Source organism: Coregonus lavaretus (genome assembly GCF_964263955.1).
Source record: "Coregonus lavaretus genome assembly, chromosome: 15".
In the NCBI taxonomy this organism is placed as follows: domain Eukaryota; kingdom Metazoa; phylum Chordata; class Actinopteri; order Salmoniformes; family Salmonidae; genus Coregonus; species Coregonus lavaretus.
Genome location: NC_140002.1, coordinates 3956443 through 3974213, shown reverse-complemented (window position 1 = coordinate 3974213; position 17771 = coordinate 3956443). Strand labels below are relative to the sequence as shown.

Here is a 17771-nt window from a genome sequence, read left to right as displayed (position 1 = left end):
CTGGAGACCAAGGACACACACACACACACACACACACACACACACACACACACACAAGTATTAAAACAGAAGGAACGAAGGAAGGGAGGGAAGAGAGGCAGGGGAAGAAATCCTGAAAGAAACATAGAAAGAAACGTGTAATGAGGAAGTCTAACATCTGTACAGTGTGATCTTCACATGAAGAATGAAGACCACACTGGCAATGTTATGTTGTGTATTGTGTAGTCTGACCTGGTATCTGTCCATGAGGGAGATGTCCTGCAGGCAGGCCTAGGCTGTGTCCTCCTCTGACATCAGCGTGGACTGCAGGGTTTCCTGCTCCTCCACATCCCCTTTCAGCCTTTCAATGTCCCGGTTCGCCTTCTTTCGCCGGTTCCTCAGCTCAGGAAACTCCTTCTCCTGCAGCTCAGCAATAAACTGCCTGGTGGTTACCACAGCACAGAACAGGGCCAGGGTTAGCTACTCATGTGGATGAACGGGTTACCACAGAACAGGGCCAGGGTTCGCTACTCATGTAGATCAACTGAGAAGAGAGTAGAATATGCCTTATGTGGAGAGAGGGTTAAGAGAAAGGGCCATGAGCAGTGAAGCAGGACATTTGAAACAGACAGCAACAACAGCAGTTATTTTTGCTCCACTCAAACAGCAGCAAGACATAGAAAATGACATATTACATGGTTTTTAAGTAGCAGAGCGGGACCTCTCTTACAGGTTATGTGCAGTGGTTACCTGATCAGCATGTCTCCCCTTTGTGAGTCGAGCATCTACTGCCATCTAGTGGAAGGAAACTATAATTGCAACCTAATCCAACAGCCTATCATCTCCAATGACACAACGCACCAGAATTACTCCCTGATCCATTTTGATCTGACAGGTTTGAGAGCCATCATGTCATCCTTCCTCCTCTATTTCCTATTCAGTTACTGCTCGGTGTTCTTCAGTTTGTCAGGGACCAGGCTCAGCTTAGACTGCATTTCGTTGATGACGTCCTGGAGCTCGGCCTCCGAGGGGAAGAATGCCCTGGCACACGGGGCAGTAGGGCTCACCCTCTGTCAGCTGACTGATGAACTGAGTGTACATGGCCGTGTCACCCTCCAGCATGGCTGAGCACACACACACACACACACACACACACAGAGGGGCACACACAGATAAGGTTAATAATATCTCAGACATTATTCAAAACAGATTAGACTAAAAACACCCTATAAAAAATATCCCCATGTCAACAAACACCTCACAGGTTATCAGTAATGCACAGCCCAGGGTAGTGGTATTCAAACTTGGGGTCGTTTGTTTTTTAGGAACAAAAAATTAGGTTTTTGAGAAAGATCATTTGAAAAATAATATTTTGAGTAAATGTATTTATTGGTTTATTTTCATTTTGAGAAGAGATGAAAATGTAATGAATTGAAGGTTATTTGATATAAAATCTAAATGTACAGATTTTAAGGTTGTGCCATTAGATTTGGGGTGGGGTTGCGAGAAATTCTTGAGAAAAAAATGTGGTCCCCAGAAATTCTGTTGGAAAAAATGTGGTCCCCGCTGAAAAAGTTTGAATTCCACTGTTAGTTACCTATCTGCTTGGAGGTCTTCTCCAGGTCGTCCTGCAGCTTGCCCAGGTCCTGCTGGAAGTCCTGACTGCCACACACATTGAACATATTTTCCTCATAGGTGGCCAGCTGCTGCTCCTTCCTCCTGATCTCTGCAGCGCAGTGGCTCTTATTCTGCTCCCCCGATGCCAGCTCCTTACTGCAAGCACATTACAGTCACATACACACTTCAGCAGCTCCTTACTGCAAGCACATTACAGTCACATACACACTTCAGCAGCTCTGTACTGCAACAACAGGACCAGACTGAGAGCAGATGTTAATCTGGCCATGTGTGACGGAAGCACTCACTTGTGCTTGGCCAGTTTCTCCCTGGTGGAGTTGATATCTTTGAACTTGGTGTAGATCTAGTCCTCCAGCTCCCTCTTCTTAGGGAAGTGATCCAGCAGACCACCAGATCCTCGTTGTGCCTCGACTTTATCTTCCTCTGAGAGAAGGAAAGAGGCCCACAGGCTCATGTTACCACTGGCCAGGGTCAGAGGTCAGTTACCACTGGCCAGGGTCAGAGGTCAGTTACCACTGGCCTGGGTCAGAGGTCAGTTACCACAGACCAGGGTCAGAGGTCAGTTACCACTGGCCAGGGTCAGAGGTCAGTTACCACTGGCCAGGGTCAGAGGTCAGTTACCACTGGCCAAATCAAATCAAAGTACACAGATTTGCAGATGTTACCGCATGTGGAGCGAAATGGTTGTGTTTCTAGCTTTTGGCCCTCTCCACTGTGGCCCCGTCGATGTGGACGTGCTCTCTGTTGTCTCCTGTAGTCCACGATCAGCTCCTTCGTTTTGTTGACGTTGAGGGAGAGGTTATTTTCCTTGTATCACTTCTGTCAGGGCTCTCACCTCCTCCCTGTAGGCTGTCTCATCGTTGTTGGTAATGAGGCCTACCACTGTTGTGTCATCAGTGGGGCCACCGTGTTGAGGATCAGCGTGGCAGAGGTGTTGTTGCCTACCTTCACCACTTGGGGTCGGCCCGTCAGGAAGTCCAGGACCCAGTTGCACAGAGAGGGATTCAGAGCTTAGTGATTAGGTTGGAGGGCACTATGATGTTGAAGGCTGAGCTGTAGTCTATGAACAGCATTCTTACATAGGTATTTATCTTGTCCAGGTGGGATAGGGCAGTGTGCAGTGCAATGGCGATTGCGTCGTCCGTGAATCTGTTGGGGAAGTATGCGAATTGTAGTGGGTCTACGTTTTCGGGTAAGGTGGAGGTGATATGGTCCTTATCTAGCCTCTCAAAGTACTTCATGATGACGGAAGTGAGTGCTACGTGGCAATTAGTCAGTTAGTTCAGTTACCTTCACTTTCTTGGGAACAGGAACAATGGTGGACACCTTGAAGCAAGTGGGGACAACAGACTGGGATATGGAGACTGGCCAGATCAGAGGTCAGTTACCACTGGCCAGGGTCAGAGTGACCTCTTGTTCAGAGTGATGGGTGAGGTTTAGGCTACTAACTAAACAATCAAGCATACGTCATGTATACTCAGGTAGTTGTGTGTATTGTATACTGAAAAAAACAAAACAATGCACACCTGCACAGGGCTCACTACACTTCTCACATCTCAATTGTGTAGATTGACAATCTTTTAGCCTGTGTACTGTAATTGAGCATATGCAGGCATCTTTTATTATTGTTATGAGATGACCCTACGTGATGCTTCTTGAGCATGTCCACCTGTGTGTGTTGAGAGTCTCCATCTCCTGGTCCAGCCGGCGCTGTGTGTGTTGAGAGTCTCCATCTCCTGGTCCAGCCGGTGCTGTGTGTGTTGAGGGTCTCCATCTCCTGGTCCAGCCGGTGCTGTGTGTGTTGAGGGTCTCCATCTCCTGGTCCAGCCGGTGCTGTGTGTGTTGAGGGTCTCCATCTCCTGGTCCAGCCGGTGCAGTGTGTGTTGAGGGTCTCCATCTCCTGGTCCAGCCGGTGCTGTGTGTGTTGAGGGTCTCCATCTCCTGGTCCAGCCGGCTCTGTGTGTGGTCCAGCTCAACCTTGTCTTTCTGGAGCTCCAGTACCTCGACCCTCAGCCCGTCCACGTTGGAGCTATGCACCGCGCTGTCCAGCTCCCGCTCCTGCAGAGACATACCACAGGTACACACAGCAATATCACTCACTCATATACTTTTCTCGTCAATCAATCAAAAAACATATTCTTAAAAACTGTAAATCAACTAATCCTCCATTGTTAACACAATAGAACGGTCAAATGCTTTATTGTCTAAATGTTGAAAGTGCGTGGGCGACGGAGAAAAACAAAATGGTGCAGTTTGAAGCCATGTGGAAGAGAGTGATGGTGGTGCTGGAGATTGGGGGTGTAAGCAGGTGGGTCTGGGCAGTTGTGATGTTGTTGATGTTTGTGTGCATCTGTCTGCTTTCGTTTGAATGTGTATTGTTAAATGTTTTTACAATAATAATCTTTAAATATATAAATACAGTATATACAGTACCAGTCGAAAGTTTGGACACACCTACTCATTCCAGGGTTTTTCTTTATTTGTACTATTTTCGAAATTGTAGTGTAGTGTATTAGGATTATCTCTTTGTTAATGTTTTTCATGTGGAACTGAACGGATGTTTATTTCAGTTCAAAAGTAGCCATTTGTAGGGTGACGCCCCAGGGGAGACAGGTGATTGGACAGTAGAGGGAGCCACCCATATCTTGGGGAGATTATATATACTGGGGAAAAACGAAGAAGAGGTTAGAGCAGACATTACAATTCGAGGACACTGCTCTCTGGGTGTCATGACATCCGTCACTTATGCTGAAATCGTGTGATATGAATAAAACTTATGATCAAAGGTTCAGTATGAGCGGACTCCTTTGTTTGACAGCAATGAGCACCAGCAGCGACAAGATACACGACAGTAGAATAATAGTGAAGAAATCAAAACTATGAAATAACACATATGGAATTATGTAGTAACCAAAAAAGTGTTAAACAAATCAAAATATATTTTAGATTCTTCAAAGTAGCCACTCTTTGCCTTGAGGTGCAGTTAACTCTAATGAACTTATCCTCTGCAGCAGAGTTACCTGCATTCCAGGTGACTACCTAATAAAGCTGGTTGAGAGAATTCCTCAAGGCAAAGTGTGGCTATTTGAATAATCTCAAATATTAAATATATTTGTATTTGTTTAACACTTTTTTGGTTACTACATGATTCCATATGTGTTATTTCATTGTTTTGATGTCTTCACTATTATTCTATAATGTAGAAAAACCCTGGAATGAGTAGGTGTGTCCAAACTTTTGACTGGTACTGTATATAACACTCACCAGCAGTACTCTGTACCTCCAGGGTAGGATTTTAATACCCCTTACTTAGAGGCAGGACTACTTGTAGATGTTTGCAGCTTTGGATGTTCATTTGGTCGCCTAAGAAAACAATCTAGAGGGACACTATCATTCAAACCCAAAAGTCTAGTGAACATGACTCAGTAACTTTCTCTTTGCGACAAACAACACATTCACAGGGGAAAACTTTTTTTCTCATTGAATTCAAAAAAGGATTGTTGCGTCCTGAGTGGCAACCTATTCCCTATATAGTGCACTACTTTTGGAAAAGTGCGCTTCTACCATATGGACCTTGGTCAAAAGTAGTGTACTATAGAAGGGAATAGGGTGCAGACATGTGTTGTGCTTGTACCGCTTTGGTGAGCTCCGTTTCCAGTTCCTGCAGCCGGGTGGAGGAGTCCTCCAGTCCCTGCAGGTCAGATTGACGTTCCTCAGCTCCTGCTGCTTTGTGCCCTGCAGGTCTTTCGTCAGCTCAGTGGTCCTCTCCAAACCCGTCTTCTTGTCTTCGGTCTCATCGATGCTCTGCTGCTTCATGGCTTCCTTCTCTTGCATATCCCTCTGGAACACAGGTTGGAATATAGAGAATGGCTTAGAAGAACATCGTCATAGAACATTAATAGTGTCAGGAGTCAGTTTAGGGTCAGTTTCCTGACCGTGTAAACATGATCTAAACATGACCAATGGAACAGAGCTGTATCTTTCCAAGCTTTGTGCTGACGGGACTTTGTCTTACCTGACGGGACTTTGACTTTGTCTTACTTTGTCTTACTCTTTGACCTGTTGGTTGAAGCTCTGCAGCTGTCTGTCTTTGAAGGGGAAACGGTTGTAGCCCTCCATTTCCAGGTAGGCTGCCAGGTCTCTGACCTGGGAGTCACAGTTCCTCATGTTCTGGGCGTGGCAATCAGCTTCCAGCTGGAGAAGACCTTAGTGGAGGAGAAAAATACAACAGGATCAATATCAGCGTAGCACCTGTAATGAAATTAAACATTCAATATGATCTGTTAGGTTTATTGATTACTGTATGTTTAGACCAGCCAACACACATCTACAGTCTACAGCAGGGATGTCAAACAAATGTGGCCCCAGGGGTCACATTCAGTCTTCAACGAGGTCCAGAAGGCCGCACTGAAAATTGGTTATATGTTCTATGCTACCTGACTGTGTAGCTTTCATTTAGGTGATTATTAGCGAGCTGAACACGGTCAAGAAACTGTACAAATGGACTGTAGGTCCATTATCATTTCTACAGTTTCGATTAGGTATTAGTCATTTTAAAGTGTAATGAGTTTGTTTCCCCCCACCAAAAAAAAGTAATAAAATAAAATAAATAAATAAATAAATAAATATTTATCAAATGTATAAATATAAATAAACTGAAATATTACATGTACAGTGGGTAGAACAAGTATTTGATACACTGCCGATTTTGCAGGTTTTCCTACTTACAAAGCATGTAGAGGTCTGTCATTTTTATCATAGGTACACTTCAACTGTGAGAGACGGAATCTAAAACAAAAATCCAGAAAATCACATTGAATGATTTTAAAGTAATTAATTTGCATTTTATTGCATGACATAAGTATTTGATACATCAGAAAAGCAAAAACCTTTGTTTGCAATTACAGAGATCATAAGTTTCCTGTAGGTCTTGACCAGGTTTGCACACACTGCAGCAGGGATTTTGGCCCACTCCTCCATACAGACCTTCTCCAGATCCTTCAGGTTTCGGGGCTGTTGCTGGGCAATACAGACTTTCAGCTCCCTCAAAAGATGTTCTATTGCGTTCAGGTCTGGAGACTGGCTAGGCCACTCCAGAACCTTGAGATGCTTCTTACGGTGCCACTCCTTAGTTGCACTGGCTGTGTGTTTCGGGTCGTTGTCATGCTGGAAGACCCAGCCACGACCCATCTTCAATGCTCTTACTGAGGGAAGGAGGTTGTTGGCCAAGATCTCGCGATACATGGCCCCATCCATCCTCCCCTCAATACGGTGCAGTCGTCCTGTCCCCTTTGCAGAAAAGCATCCCCAAAGAATGATGTTTCCACCTCCATGCTTCACGGTTGGGATGGTGTTCTTAGGGTTGTACTCATCCTTCTTCTTCCTCCAAACAAAGCGAGTGGAATTTAGACCAAAAAGCTCTATTTTTGTCTCATCAGACCACATGACCTTCTCCCATTCCTCCTCTGGATCATCCAGATGGTCATTGGCAAACTTCAGACGGGCCTGGACATGCACTGGCTTGAGCAGGGGGACCTTGCGTGCGCTGCAGGATTTTAATCCATGACGGCGTAGTGTGTTACTAATGGTTCTTTGAGACTGTGGTCCCAGCTCTCTTCAGGTCATTGACCAGGTCCTGCTGTGTAGTTCTGGGCTGATCCCTCACCTTCCTCATGATCACTGATGCCCCACGAGGTGAGATCTTGCATGGAGCCCCAGACCGAGGGTGATTGACCGTCATCTTGAACTTCTCCCATTTTCTAATAATTGCGCCAACAGTTGTTGCCTTCTCACCAAGCTGCTTGCCTATTGTCCTGTAGCCCATCCCAGCCTTGTGCAGGTCTACAATTGTATCCCTGATGTCCTTACACAGCTCTCTGGTCTTGGCCATTGTGGAGAGGTTGGAGTCTGTTTGATTGAGTGTGTGGACAGGTGCCTTTTATACAGGTAACGATTTCAAACAGGTGCAGTTAATACAGGTCATGAGTGGAGAACAGGAGGGCTTCTTAAAGAAAAACTAACAGGTCTGTGAGAGCCGGAATTCTTACTGGTTGGTAGGTGATCAAATGCTTATGTCATGCAATAAAATGCAAATTAATTACTTAAAAATCATACAATGTGATTTTCTGGATTTTTGTTTTAGATTCCGTCTCTCACAGTTGAAGTGTACCTATGACAAAAATTACAGACCTCTACATGCTTTGTAAGTAGGAAAACCTGCAAAATCGGCAGTGTATCAAATACTTGTTCTCCCCACTGTACATAAGTATTCAGACCCTTTACTCAGTACTTTGTTGAAGCAACTTTGGCAGCAATTACAGCCTTGAATCTTCTTGGGTATGACGCTACAAGCTTGGCACACCTGTATTTGGGGAGTTTCTCCCATTCTTCTCTGTAGATCCTCTCAAGCTCTGTCAGGTTGGATGGGGAGCGTTGCTGCACAGCTATTTTCAGGTCTTGAGATGTTAGATCGGGTTCAAGTCCGGGCTCTGGCTGGGCCACCCAAGGACATTCAGAGACTTGTCGCGAAGCCACTCCTGCATTGTTTTGGCTGTGTGCTTAGGGTTGTTGTCCTGTTGGAAGGTAAACCTTTGCCCCAGTCTGAGGTCCTGAGCGCTTTGGAGCAGGTTTTAATCAAGAATCTCTGTACTTTGCTCCATTAATCTTTCCCTTGATCCTGACTAGTCTCCCAGTCCCTGCCGCTGAAAAACATCCCCACAGCATGATGCTGCCACCACCATGCTTCACCGTAGGGATGGTGCCAGGTTTCCTCCAGATGTGATGCTTGGCATTCAGGACAAAGAGTTCAATCTTGGTTTAATCAGATCAGGGAATCTTGTTTCTCATGGTCTGAGAGTCTTTAGGTGCCTTTTGGCAAACTCCAAGCGGGATGCACCAAAGCTCAATTTCGAGTCTCATTGCAAAGTGTTTGAATACTTATGTAAATCTGATATTTCCTGTATTTTTTTAAAAATACATTTGCGAACATTTCTAAAAACCTGTTTTTGCTGTGTCATTATGAGGTATTGTGTGTAGATTGATGAGGGAAAAAAACAATTTAATCCATTTTAGAATAACGTAACAACATTTGGAAAAAGTAAAGGGTTCTGAATACTTTTCGAATGCACTCTACATATCTTTAAAAAAAACTCAAAACACCCGCAGGCCGGATTGGACCCGTATGTTTGACAGCCCTGGTCTAGTGCATCGATAGGGCAAATCATCAACACTGACAAACAGTTAAATATAAAAGGACTTAAATGCACCTAACATAGAACTCTTCATGGTTATACAGTATGGTCAGTCCAATGTCACACCTTGTTCTACTAGAAGGTCAGACTTTAAGCGGTTGAGTCTCTGGCTCTCTCTCCCGGCTTGCTCCATCTCCTTTTGGCACTCTGTGAGCCTCCTCTCTTTCTCATTGACTGTCCTCTGGTGGTTCTGGTACATCTCCTGCAGCTGCTCATCTGAGCCCTGAAACACCTGAGCCCGGCCAGACAGCCACTCAACAGGGCTTCAGTTACACAGGCCACACAGACGACATGACAGGGACACAACCATTAAGGAATATGGAAACATTTATGAAAGTGAGAATTGTGAGGAGTTCCAAAATGTGTGACAAGATATTTGTTTGAATAAAGATCTGTGATGTATTGAATTATCATAGGTGAAAATAAAGCTCCCATTTTGTTATCTAATAGCTCTGAGATTTCCCACACCCCGAGGTGATATTCACATAATAATAAGGAATTCCCCTCGACCACGCCCAGAAATTGGGGAAAACAAACATTCTTTCCCCATTCACCCCCATTGTAAAAGAGCCAACTTCGTTGTTGATTTTTTTGTTATACATAAATAACAAAACATGCCGAAAAGCTGTTATGTTGTTCAATGCACATGTAACCAGGTCAAAAATCCTGACCTACGGATCACAATGCTCCCACTCATGGAAATAGAGCCTGCCAGAAGAGCCCTGTGGCTTCAGGCTATTCAACGTGGGAGAGTGGGAAATGTGGGGACCCGGTGTCCAAGTCGTCTGCATGTAGCTATGTGTGTGGAAAAAATGTCATCACTGGTAAGACATTTAACTTTTGTAACTCCACACACTACTTGTAGCTGTATAGTCCGTTTGTTTGTGTTGTTGGTCTTGGCTAGCTAAAAGGGATACTTTGTGATTTTGGGCAATGAGGCCCTTTATCCACTTCTCCAGAATCAGATGAACTCATGGATAAAAAATGTATGTCTCTTTGTCCAGTATAAATGAAGTTAGAGGTAGTTTCGCAAGTCAATGCTAATTAGTGTTAGCGCAATGACTGGAAGTCTACGGGTATCTGCTAGCATGCTTCATTCTGGACACAGATACAGTGGGGAGAACAAGTATTTGATACACTGCCGATTTTGCAGGTTTTCCTACTTACAAAGCATGTAGAGGTCTGTAATTTTTAATCCAGAAAATCACATTGTATGATTTTTAAGTAATTAATTTGCATTTTATTGCATGACATAAGCATTTGATCACCTACCAACCAGCAAGAATTCCGGCTCTCACAGACCTGTTAGTTTTTCTTTAAGAAGCCCTCCTGTTCTCCACTCATTACCTGTATTAACTGCACCTGTTTGAACTCGTTACCTGTATAAAAGACACCTGTCCACACACTCAATCAAACAGACTCCAACCTTTCCACAATGGCCAAGACCAGAGAGCTGTGTAAGGACATCAGGGATAAAATTGTAGACCTGCACAAGGCTGGGATGGGCTACAGGACAATAGGCAAGCAGCTTGGTGAGAAGGCAACAACTGTTGGTGCAATTATTAGAAAATGGAAGAAGTTCAAGATGATGGTCAATCACCCTCGGTCTGGGGCTCCATGCAAGATCTCACCTCATGGGGCATCAATGATCATGAGGAAGGTGAGGGATCAGCCCAGAACTACACGGCAGGACCTGGTCAATGACCTGAAGAGAGCTGGGACCACAGTCTCAAAGAAAACCATTAGTAACACACTACGCCGTCATGGATTAAAATCCTGCAGCACACGCAAGGTCCCCCTGCTCAAGCCAGCGCATGTCCAGGCCCGTCTGAAGTTTGCCAATGACCATCTGGATGATCCAGAGGAGGAATGGGAGAAGGTCATGTGGTCTGAGGAGACAAAAATAGAGCTTTTTGGTCTAAACTCCACTCGCCGTATTTGGAGGAAGAAGAAGGATAAGTACAACCCCAAGAACACCATCCCAACCGTGATGCATGAAAGTGGAAACATCATTCTTTGTGGATGCTTTTCTGCAAAGGGGACAGGACGACTGCACCATATTGAGGGGAGGATGGATGGGGCCATGTATCGCGATATCTTGGCCAACAACCTCCTTCCCTCAGTAAGAGCATTGTAGATGGGTCGAGGCTGGGTCTTCCAGCATGACAATGACCCGAAACACACATCCAGGGCAACTAAGGAGTGGCTCCGTAAGAAGCATCTCAAGGTCCTGGAGTGGCCTAGCCAGTCTCCAGACCTGAACCCAATAGAAAATCTTTGGATGTAGCTGAAAGTCCGTATTGCCCAGCGACAGCCCCGAAACCTGATGGATCTGGAGAAGGTCTGTATGGAGGAGTGGGCCAAAATCCCTGCTGCAGTGTGTGCAAACATGATCAAGACCTACAGGAAACATATGATCTCTGTAATTGCAAACAAAGGTTTCTGTACCAAATATTAAGTTCTGCTTTTCGGATGTATCAAATACTTATGTCATGCAATAAAATGCTAATTAATTACTTAAAAATCATACAATGTGATTTTCTGGATTTTTGTTTTAGATTCCGTCTCTCACAGTTGAAGTGTACCTATGATAAAAATTACAGACCGCTACATGCTTTGTAAGTAGGAAAACCTGCAAAATTGGCAGTGTATCAAATACTTGTTCTCCCCACTGTACATACAAATTCTATCCACAAGTTCATCTGACTCTGGGGAAGTGTATAAAGGGCCTCATTGCCAAAATCCCAAAGTATTATGTTATATTAATGTTCCGGTTGGTTGGTAGCTAGCTAGCACTCACTCACTGCTAGCACTGTCATGAAAAGGGGCATGAGGGAAGCCCTACAATATTATGTTTTTGTAAGTAGTGAGAACACTCGGGAGCAGGCAATGTTGAAAAGTAATCTTTAGACATGTTGTACTTTTCTGAAATTTAGTTTTGTAATTGACTAAAACAAGCAGACAACAAGAAAATTGTTTTTGAAAAGGGTACAGTTTTTCCTGAGATCCAATGGGGTAACCTAGGTAACCATTGTTTTCACCACAGGCGGCGTTCTATCTAATACCGACTGGGACTATGGGATAATCAAGCTCTTCTCAGAATGGACTCTTGGTTCTTTGTTAGCAGGTGTTGGGATCACAAGCACACTTAGATAAGGTGTTCTCCATTGATGAGAATGGAATAATGCTCAATAGTGCTCAACTGCCCCAGAAATGTTCCTGTGAAATTAATCTGTCATACCTGCTCCATTTTCTCCTCCAGTTCCTGGTTGTCTTCCTCCATCTGCGCCTTCCTGCTGGGTAAGGCCTCGATGTCGTTGTCCAGCTTCATCACCTTCCCCCAGATTCTCATCAATATCAACTAGTCGGTTCTGATATAAAACAGATCAAAATACTTCATGAGTGATATACATGCGGTAATACATCTTCGTCAGACTGTCATCGCATGCAAAACATTTTAATTGAGTTACCTAATTAAGAATTGCCTTGGTTTACTTTCAGCCGCTAGTTTTATAAACAGGACAAAAACAACACTTGTTTAGCCTCTAAATTGGTTCTAAATGGCATGCTCTATAAAACACTATATCATGAGCAGATGTACACCATTCATCTTCATCTAGAAATAATTATCTGTGGAACGAGGATCCACGTCCAAGGGTTCAAACTGGCTCTCTATCTTCTGAACAGTCTCTTTGGAGGAGGCCAGCTGGTTCTCCTTGGTGGTAAGCAGCTCCCTGATGGGCTGGGCCTTCTCCTCGTTCAGCTTCAGGAACCTCAGCTCCACCTGGCACTCCCACACGTCGCTTGAGTGATTCAGCCTCAGCTGCCTCAGCATCTCCAGCACCTTGATGTACCTGAATGGTGGAGTGAGGGAGAACCGTTAGTTCACATAGCTAAATCCTTTATATCTATTCATTTATATGGGTAAATAAATGGGTTTAAGGCGCGTGGGAACGCTGAGTGAGAAAGAGAGTTACAATAATTGAAATACGGTGAGGTATTTCTTTGAAGCAGCTCTTCTTAGAATTCTCTGGTCACTGAGTAAAGCAACAGGAACTACAGACACCAGATCATCACAGCCATAATTCTAATCAGCCTGTACTACTGTAATCAGCCTATACTACGGACACTAATCAGCCTGTACTACTGTAATCAGCCTATACTACTGACACTAATCTGCCTGTACTACTGTAATCAGCCTATACTACGGACACTAATCAGCCTGTACTACTGTAATCAGCCTATACTACGGACACTAATCAGCCTGTACTACTGTAATCAGCCTATACTACGGACACTAATCAGCCTGTACTACTGTAATCAGCCTATACTACGGACACTAATCAGCCTGTACTACTGTAATCAGCCTATACTACGGACACTAATCAGCCTGTACTACTGTAATCAGCCTATACTACGGACACTAATCAGCCTGTACTACTGTAATCAGCCTATACTACGGACACTAATCAGCCTGTACTACTGTAATCAGCCTATACTACTGACACTAATCAGCCTGTACTACTGTAATCAGCCTATACTACTGACACTAATCAGCCTGTACTACTGTAGTCAGCCTATACTACTGACACTAATCAGCCTGTACTACTGTAATCAGCCTATACTACGGACACTAATCAGCCTGTACTACTGTAATCAGCCTATACTACTGACACTAATCAGCCTGTACTACTGTAATCAGCCTATACTATGGACACTAATCAGCCTGTACTACTGTAATCAGCCTATACTACTGACACTAATCAGCCTGTACTACTGTAGTCAGCCTATACTCCAGAGTTTTATATTTTATGGTTACTGTTTCGATATTGTATATTCAGTTAAAAAACATCTCCCTCAACGTTAGCAAAATAAAGGAGCTGATTCTGGACTTCAGGAAGAACCAGGCTGGGCATGCCCCCATCCTCATGAACGTCAAGTTCCTCGGTGTACACATCTCAGAGGAACTGAAACGGTCAAACCACACAGACACCGTGGTGAAGAAGGCACGACAGCGACTCTTCAACCTTAGGATGCTGAAGAAATTTGGCCTGTCCCCGAGGTCCCTCACAGGGTTCTATACAGTAGGAGCACCGTCGAGATCATACTGTCTGGCTGCATCACAGCCTGGTGCGGCAACTCCACCACCGCGGACTGCAAGACGCTACAGAGGGAAGTACACTCAGCCGAACGCACCATTGGGAGCACACTGCTTGCCCTGCAGGACATTTACAACACCAGGTGTTGCAGGAAGGCCAAGAGATCATCAGGGACCCCAGCCACCCGAGCCATGGCCTGTTCTCCCAGTTTCCATCACTCAGACGTGGGCAGTATAGGAGCATCATGGCAAAAAACTGTAAGACTGGTCAATAGCTTCTACCCCCAGACCATCAGGCTGCTGAATAGCCACCACTGGTCTGCTACCCCCCCCCCCCCCCCCCCACACACACACTTATTTATATTATAATCTATTTTTATTATTGTTTAATTGTTTTATTTCACTTTGTCCTGCATTGTTGGAGCTCAGAGCTCAAGAATATCACTGTACCTTGTAATTACATCTGCAACCCTATACATGTAACTATTAAACTCTCTGGGCTGTATTTCCGGCTGCCGTAAAGGTGGCGCTAGTGTCAAATTATCACTGCATATTGGCTATGCTTGAATTGCCCTGCTAATGTTGTTCTTCTCAGGCCATTTTGAAAATATGAGGTATATGATCACACTGGTAATAGATAATTTGTTGTATTACTTGTGAGGCACAGCTGAGTGAGCATAAATAAATATATTTTTACTAGACTGGTGGCTTGCATCTGATGGTCAGTCTGAAGGAAGTGAGGGAGTAGTGGTGAGGCTGCCTCTTACCCGACTCACCGTCCCTCCGCTCTCGCTCCCTCCACTGAGAAAAGGTTGACACAGTCTTCCAGCTGAAACTCAAGTCGCACTGCATTATTTCTGCCTCATGCACCAAATCATGTTGTTACTCCTATGACCAGAGAAAGTCAAATATTCCTCGATATTAAAAAAGCCACAAGCCACCAATAATAACAATGTAAGCTTATCGGAACACTTTGCTATACTCATTCATCGCAGCTGCAGTGCTGGTTGTAGCGTGAGTGGAAGTAGGGAGAACGTGCATTTTAAGTCTTATAAAAGTGTTGAACAAAGTGTTGACAGTGCTGAGTGACAATTTAAACATGAACTTGCTCATAAAAACAGCAGCTCTTTGCTGTATTCATTGAGTCTCTCTCTAGTCATGGTTTTTAAAGTTTTTAAATCTCACAGTATCAACTTTGCTGTCCGTTCGAGGGTTCTATTTACATCTTGAGGAAACTGTGCAGACACAGTGATCTGAGCTATCTTATTGGCCAGCGGTAGACCTACAGTGAGGGAAAAAAGTATTTGATCCCCTGCTGATTTTGTACGTTTGTCCACTGACAAAGAAATGATCAGTCTATAATTTTAATGGTAGGTTTATTTGAACAGTGAGAGACAGAATAACAACAACAAAAATCCAGATAAAACGCATGTCAGAAATGTTATAAATTGATTTGCATTTTAATGACGGAAATAAGTATTTGACCCCCTCTCAATCAGAAAGATTTCTGGCTCCCAGGTGTCTTTTATACAGGTAACGAGCTGAGATTAGGAGCACACTCTTAAAGGGAGTGCTCCTAATCTCAGCTTGTTACTTGTATAAAAGACACCTGTCCACAGAAGCAATCAATCAATCAGATTCCAAACTCTCCACCATGGCCAAGACCAAAGAGCTCTCCAAGGATGTCAGGGACAAGATTGTAGATGTACACAAGGCTGGAATGGGCTACAAGACCATCGCCAAGCAGCTTGGTGTGAAGGTGACAACAGTTGGTGCGATTATTCGCAAATAGAAGAAACACAAAAGACTGTCAATCTCCCTTGGCCTGGGGCTCCATGCAAGATCTCACCTCATGGAGTTGCAATGATCATGAGAACGGTGTGAAATCAGCCCAGAACTACACCGGATGATCTTGTCAATTATCTCAAGGCAGCTGGGACCATAGTCACCAAGAAAACAATTGGTAACACACTACGCCGGGAAAGACTGAAATTATGCAGTGCCCGCAAGGTCCCCCTGCTCAAGAAAGCACATATACATGCCGGTCTGAAGTTTGCCAATGAACATCTGAATGATTCAGAGGAGAACTGGGTGAAAATGTTGTGGTCAGATGAGACCAAAATTGAGCTCTTTGGCATCAACTCAACTCGCCGTGTTTGGAGGAGGAGGAATGCTGCCTATGACCCCAAGAACACCATCCCCACTGTCACACACGGAGGTGGAAACATTATGCTTTGGGGGTGTTTTTCTGCTAAGGGGACAGGACAACTTCACCGCATCAAAGGGATGATGGGCGGGGCCATGTACCGTCAAATCTTGGGTGAGAACCTCCTTCCCTCAGCCAGGGCATTGAAATTGGGTCGTGGATGGGTATTCCAGATTAAGGTCTGGAGTGGCCTAGCCAGTCTCCAGACCTTAATCCCATAGAAAATCTGTGGAGGGAGCTGAAGGTTCGAGTTGCCAAACGTCAGGCTCGAAACCTTAATGACTTGGAGAAGATCTGCAAAGAGGAGTGGGACAAAATCCCTCCTGAGATGTGTGCAAACCTGGTGGACAACTACAAGAAACGTCTAACCTCTGTGATTGCCAACAAGGGTTTTGCCACCAAGTACTAAGTCATGTTTTGCAGAGGGGTCAAATACTTATTTCCCTCATTAAAATGCAAATCAATTCATAACATTTTTGACATGCGTTTTTCCGGATTTTTTTGTTGTTATTCTGTCTCTCACCGTTCAGATAAACCTACCATTAAAATTATAGACTGATCATGTCTTTGTCAGTGGGCAAACGTACAAAATCAGCAGGGGATCAAATACTTTTTTCCCTCACTGTATATGTGCACTTGATTCGCTCTCTGGGCCTGCCGGGTAGGCAGAGTCCTACCTTCAGACATATGAAATGGTTCAAAATGGGAACACTTTGCCTTACCGGCGCTGCTGAATCAAGTGCACATACTGCCAACAGCGTGAACGACTGGTTTTAGTGTTAAACTCAGTTGATCCTGTTGATGAATTTTTCTAATCTGACTCTCTATGTGACCATCTCTTGAAATTGTATTTTCTGGGCGTCAGTTAAACTGCAGTACCAAAGCAAAACTGTAGGAGCAGTTGAAACCGTGCTTCTAGATTGGAACCCTGGCCCCTTGACTCAGATCCAGACTCATAGAGTACCACAGTATGAGACGCATAAAATCTAGCAGTCAAACAAGGAAATGGTTCCAATAGTTTTTCCACCATTCATTTTTCCCATAGGGGATTTTAGAAACACTTAAAATAAGGGCTGTGTTCCGTGTAGGTTTACCCTGGCGTGACGTTTTGATAACCGTGTAAATCTCTCTTGGACAAGGTAACTTTTATCAATATTTGCCTGTATTTACCCCCCAAAAATGAAATGCTTCTTCACCTGCGGGATCATCTGAGACCAGCCACCCGGACAGCTGATGAAATTGTGGGTTTGCTCAACCGAAGAATTTCTGCACAAACTGTCAGAAACTCATCTGCGCACTGGTCGTCCTCACCAGGGTCTTGACCTGACTGCAGTTCGGCGTCGTAACCAACTTCAGTGGGCAAATGCTCACCTTCGATGGCCACTGGCACGCTGGAGAAGTGTGCTCTTCACAGATGAATCCCGGTTTCAACTGTACCGGGCAGATGGCAGACGTATGGCGTCGTGTGGGCGAGCGGTTTGCTGATGTCAACGTGGTGAACATGTCCCAGTTCTTCAATGGCCTGCATACTCACCAGACATGTCACCCGTTGAGCATGTTTGGGATGCTCTGGATCGACATGTACGACAGCGTCTTCCAG

At 44.5% G+C, this 17771-nt stretch overlaps 1 pseudogene across 1 annotated transcript in view; it reads right to left on the bottom strand.

Moving 5' to 3' along the window:
- Window positions 1–14066, bottom strand: part of LOC311142604 (DNA repair protein RAD50-like) — a 38691-nt pseudogene extending 24625 nt beyond the window's left edge. Inside the window, exons 1-11 of the transcript in view lie at window positions 13951–14066; window positions 12517–12721; window positions 12109–12238; window positions 8934–9099; window positions 5633–5822; window positions 5252–5457; window positions 3541–3675; window positions 1905–2040; window positions 1577–1752; window positions 850–1103; window positions 232–421 (exon numbers count right to left, since the gene is read on the bottom strand). The product of the transcript in view is annotated as a DNA repair protein RAD50-like (transcript). The remainder of the gene's footprint in view (window positions 1–231; window positions 422–849; window positions 1104–1576; window positions 1753–1904; window positions 2041–3540; window positions 3676–5251; window positions 5458–5632; window positions 5823–8933; window positions 9100–12108; window positions 12239–12516; window positions 12722–13950) is intronic.
- Between the last annotated feature and the right edge of the window lie 3705 nt (window positions 14067–17771).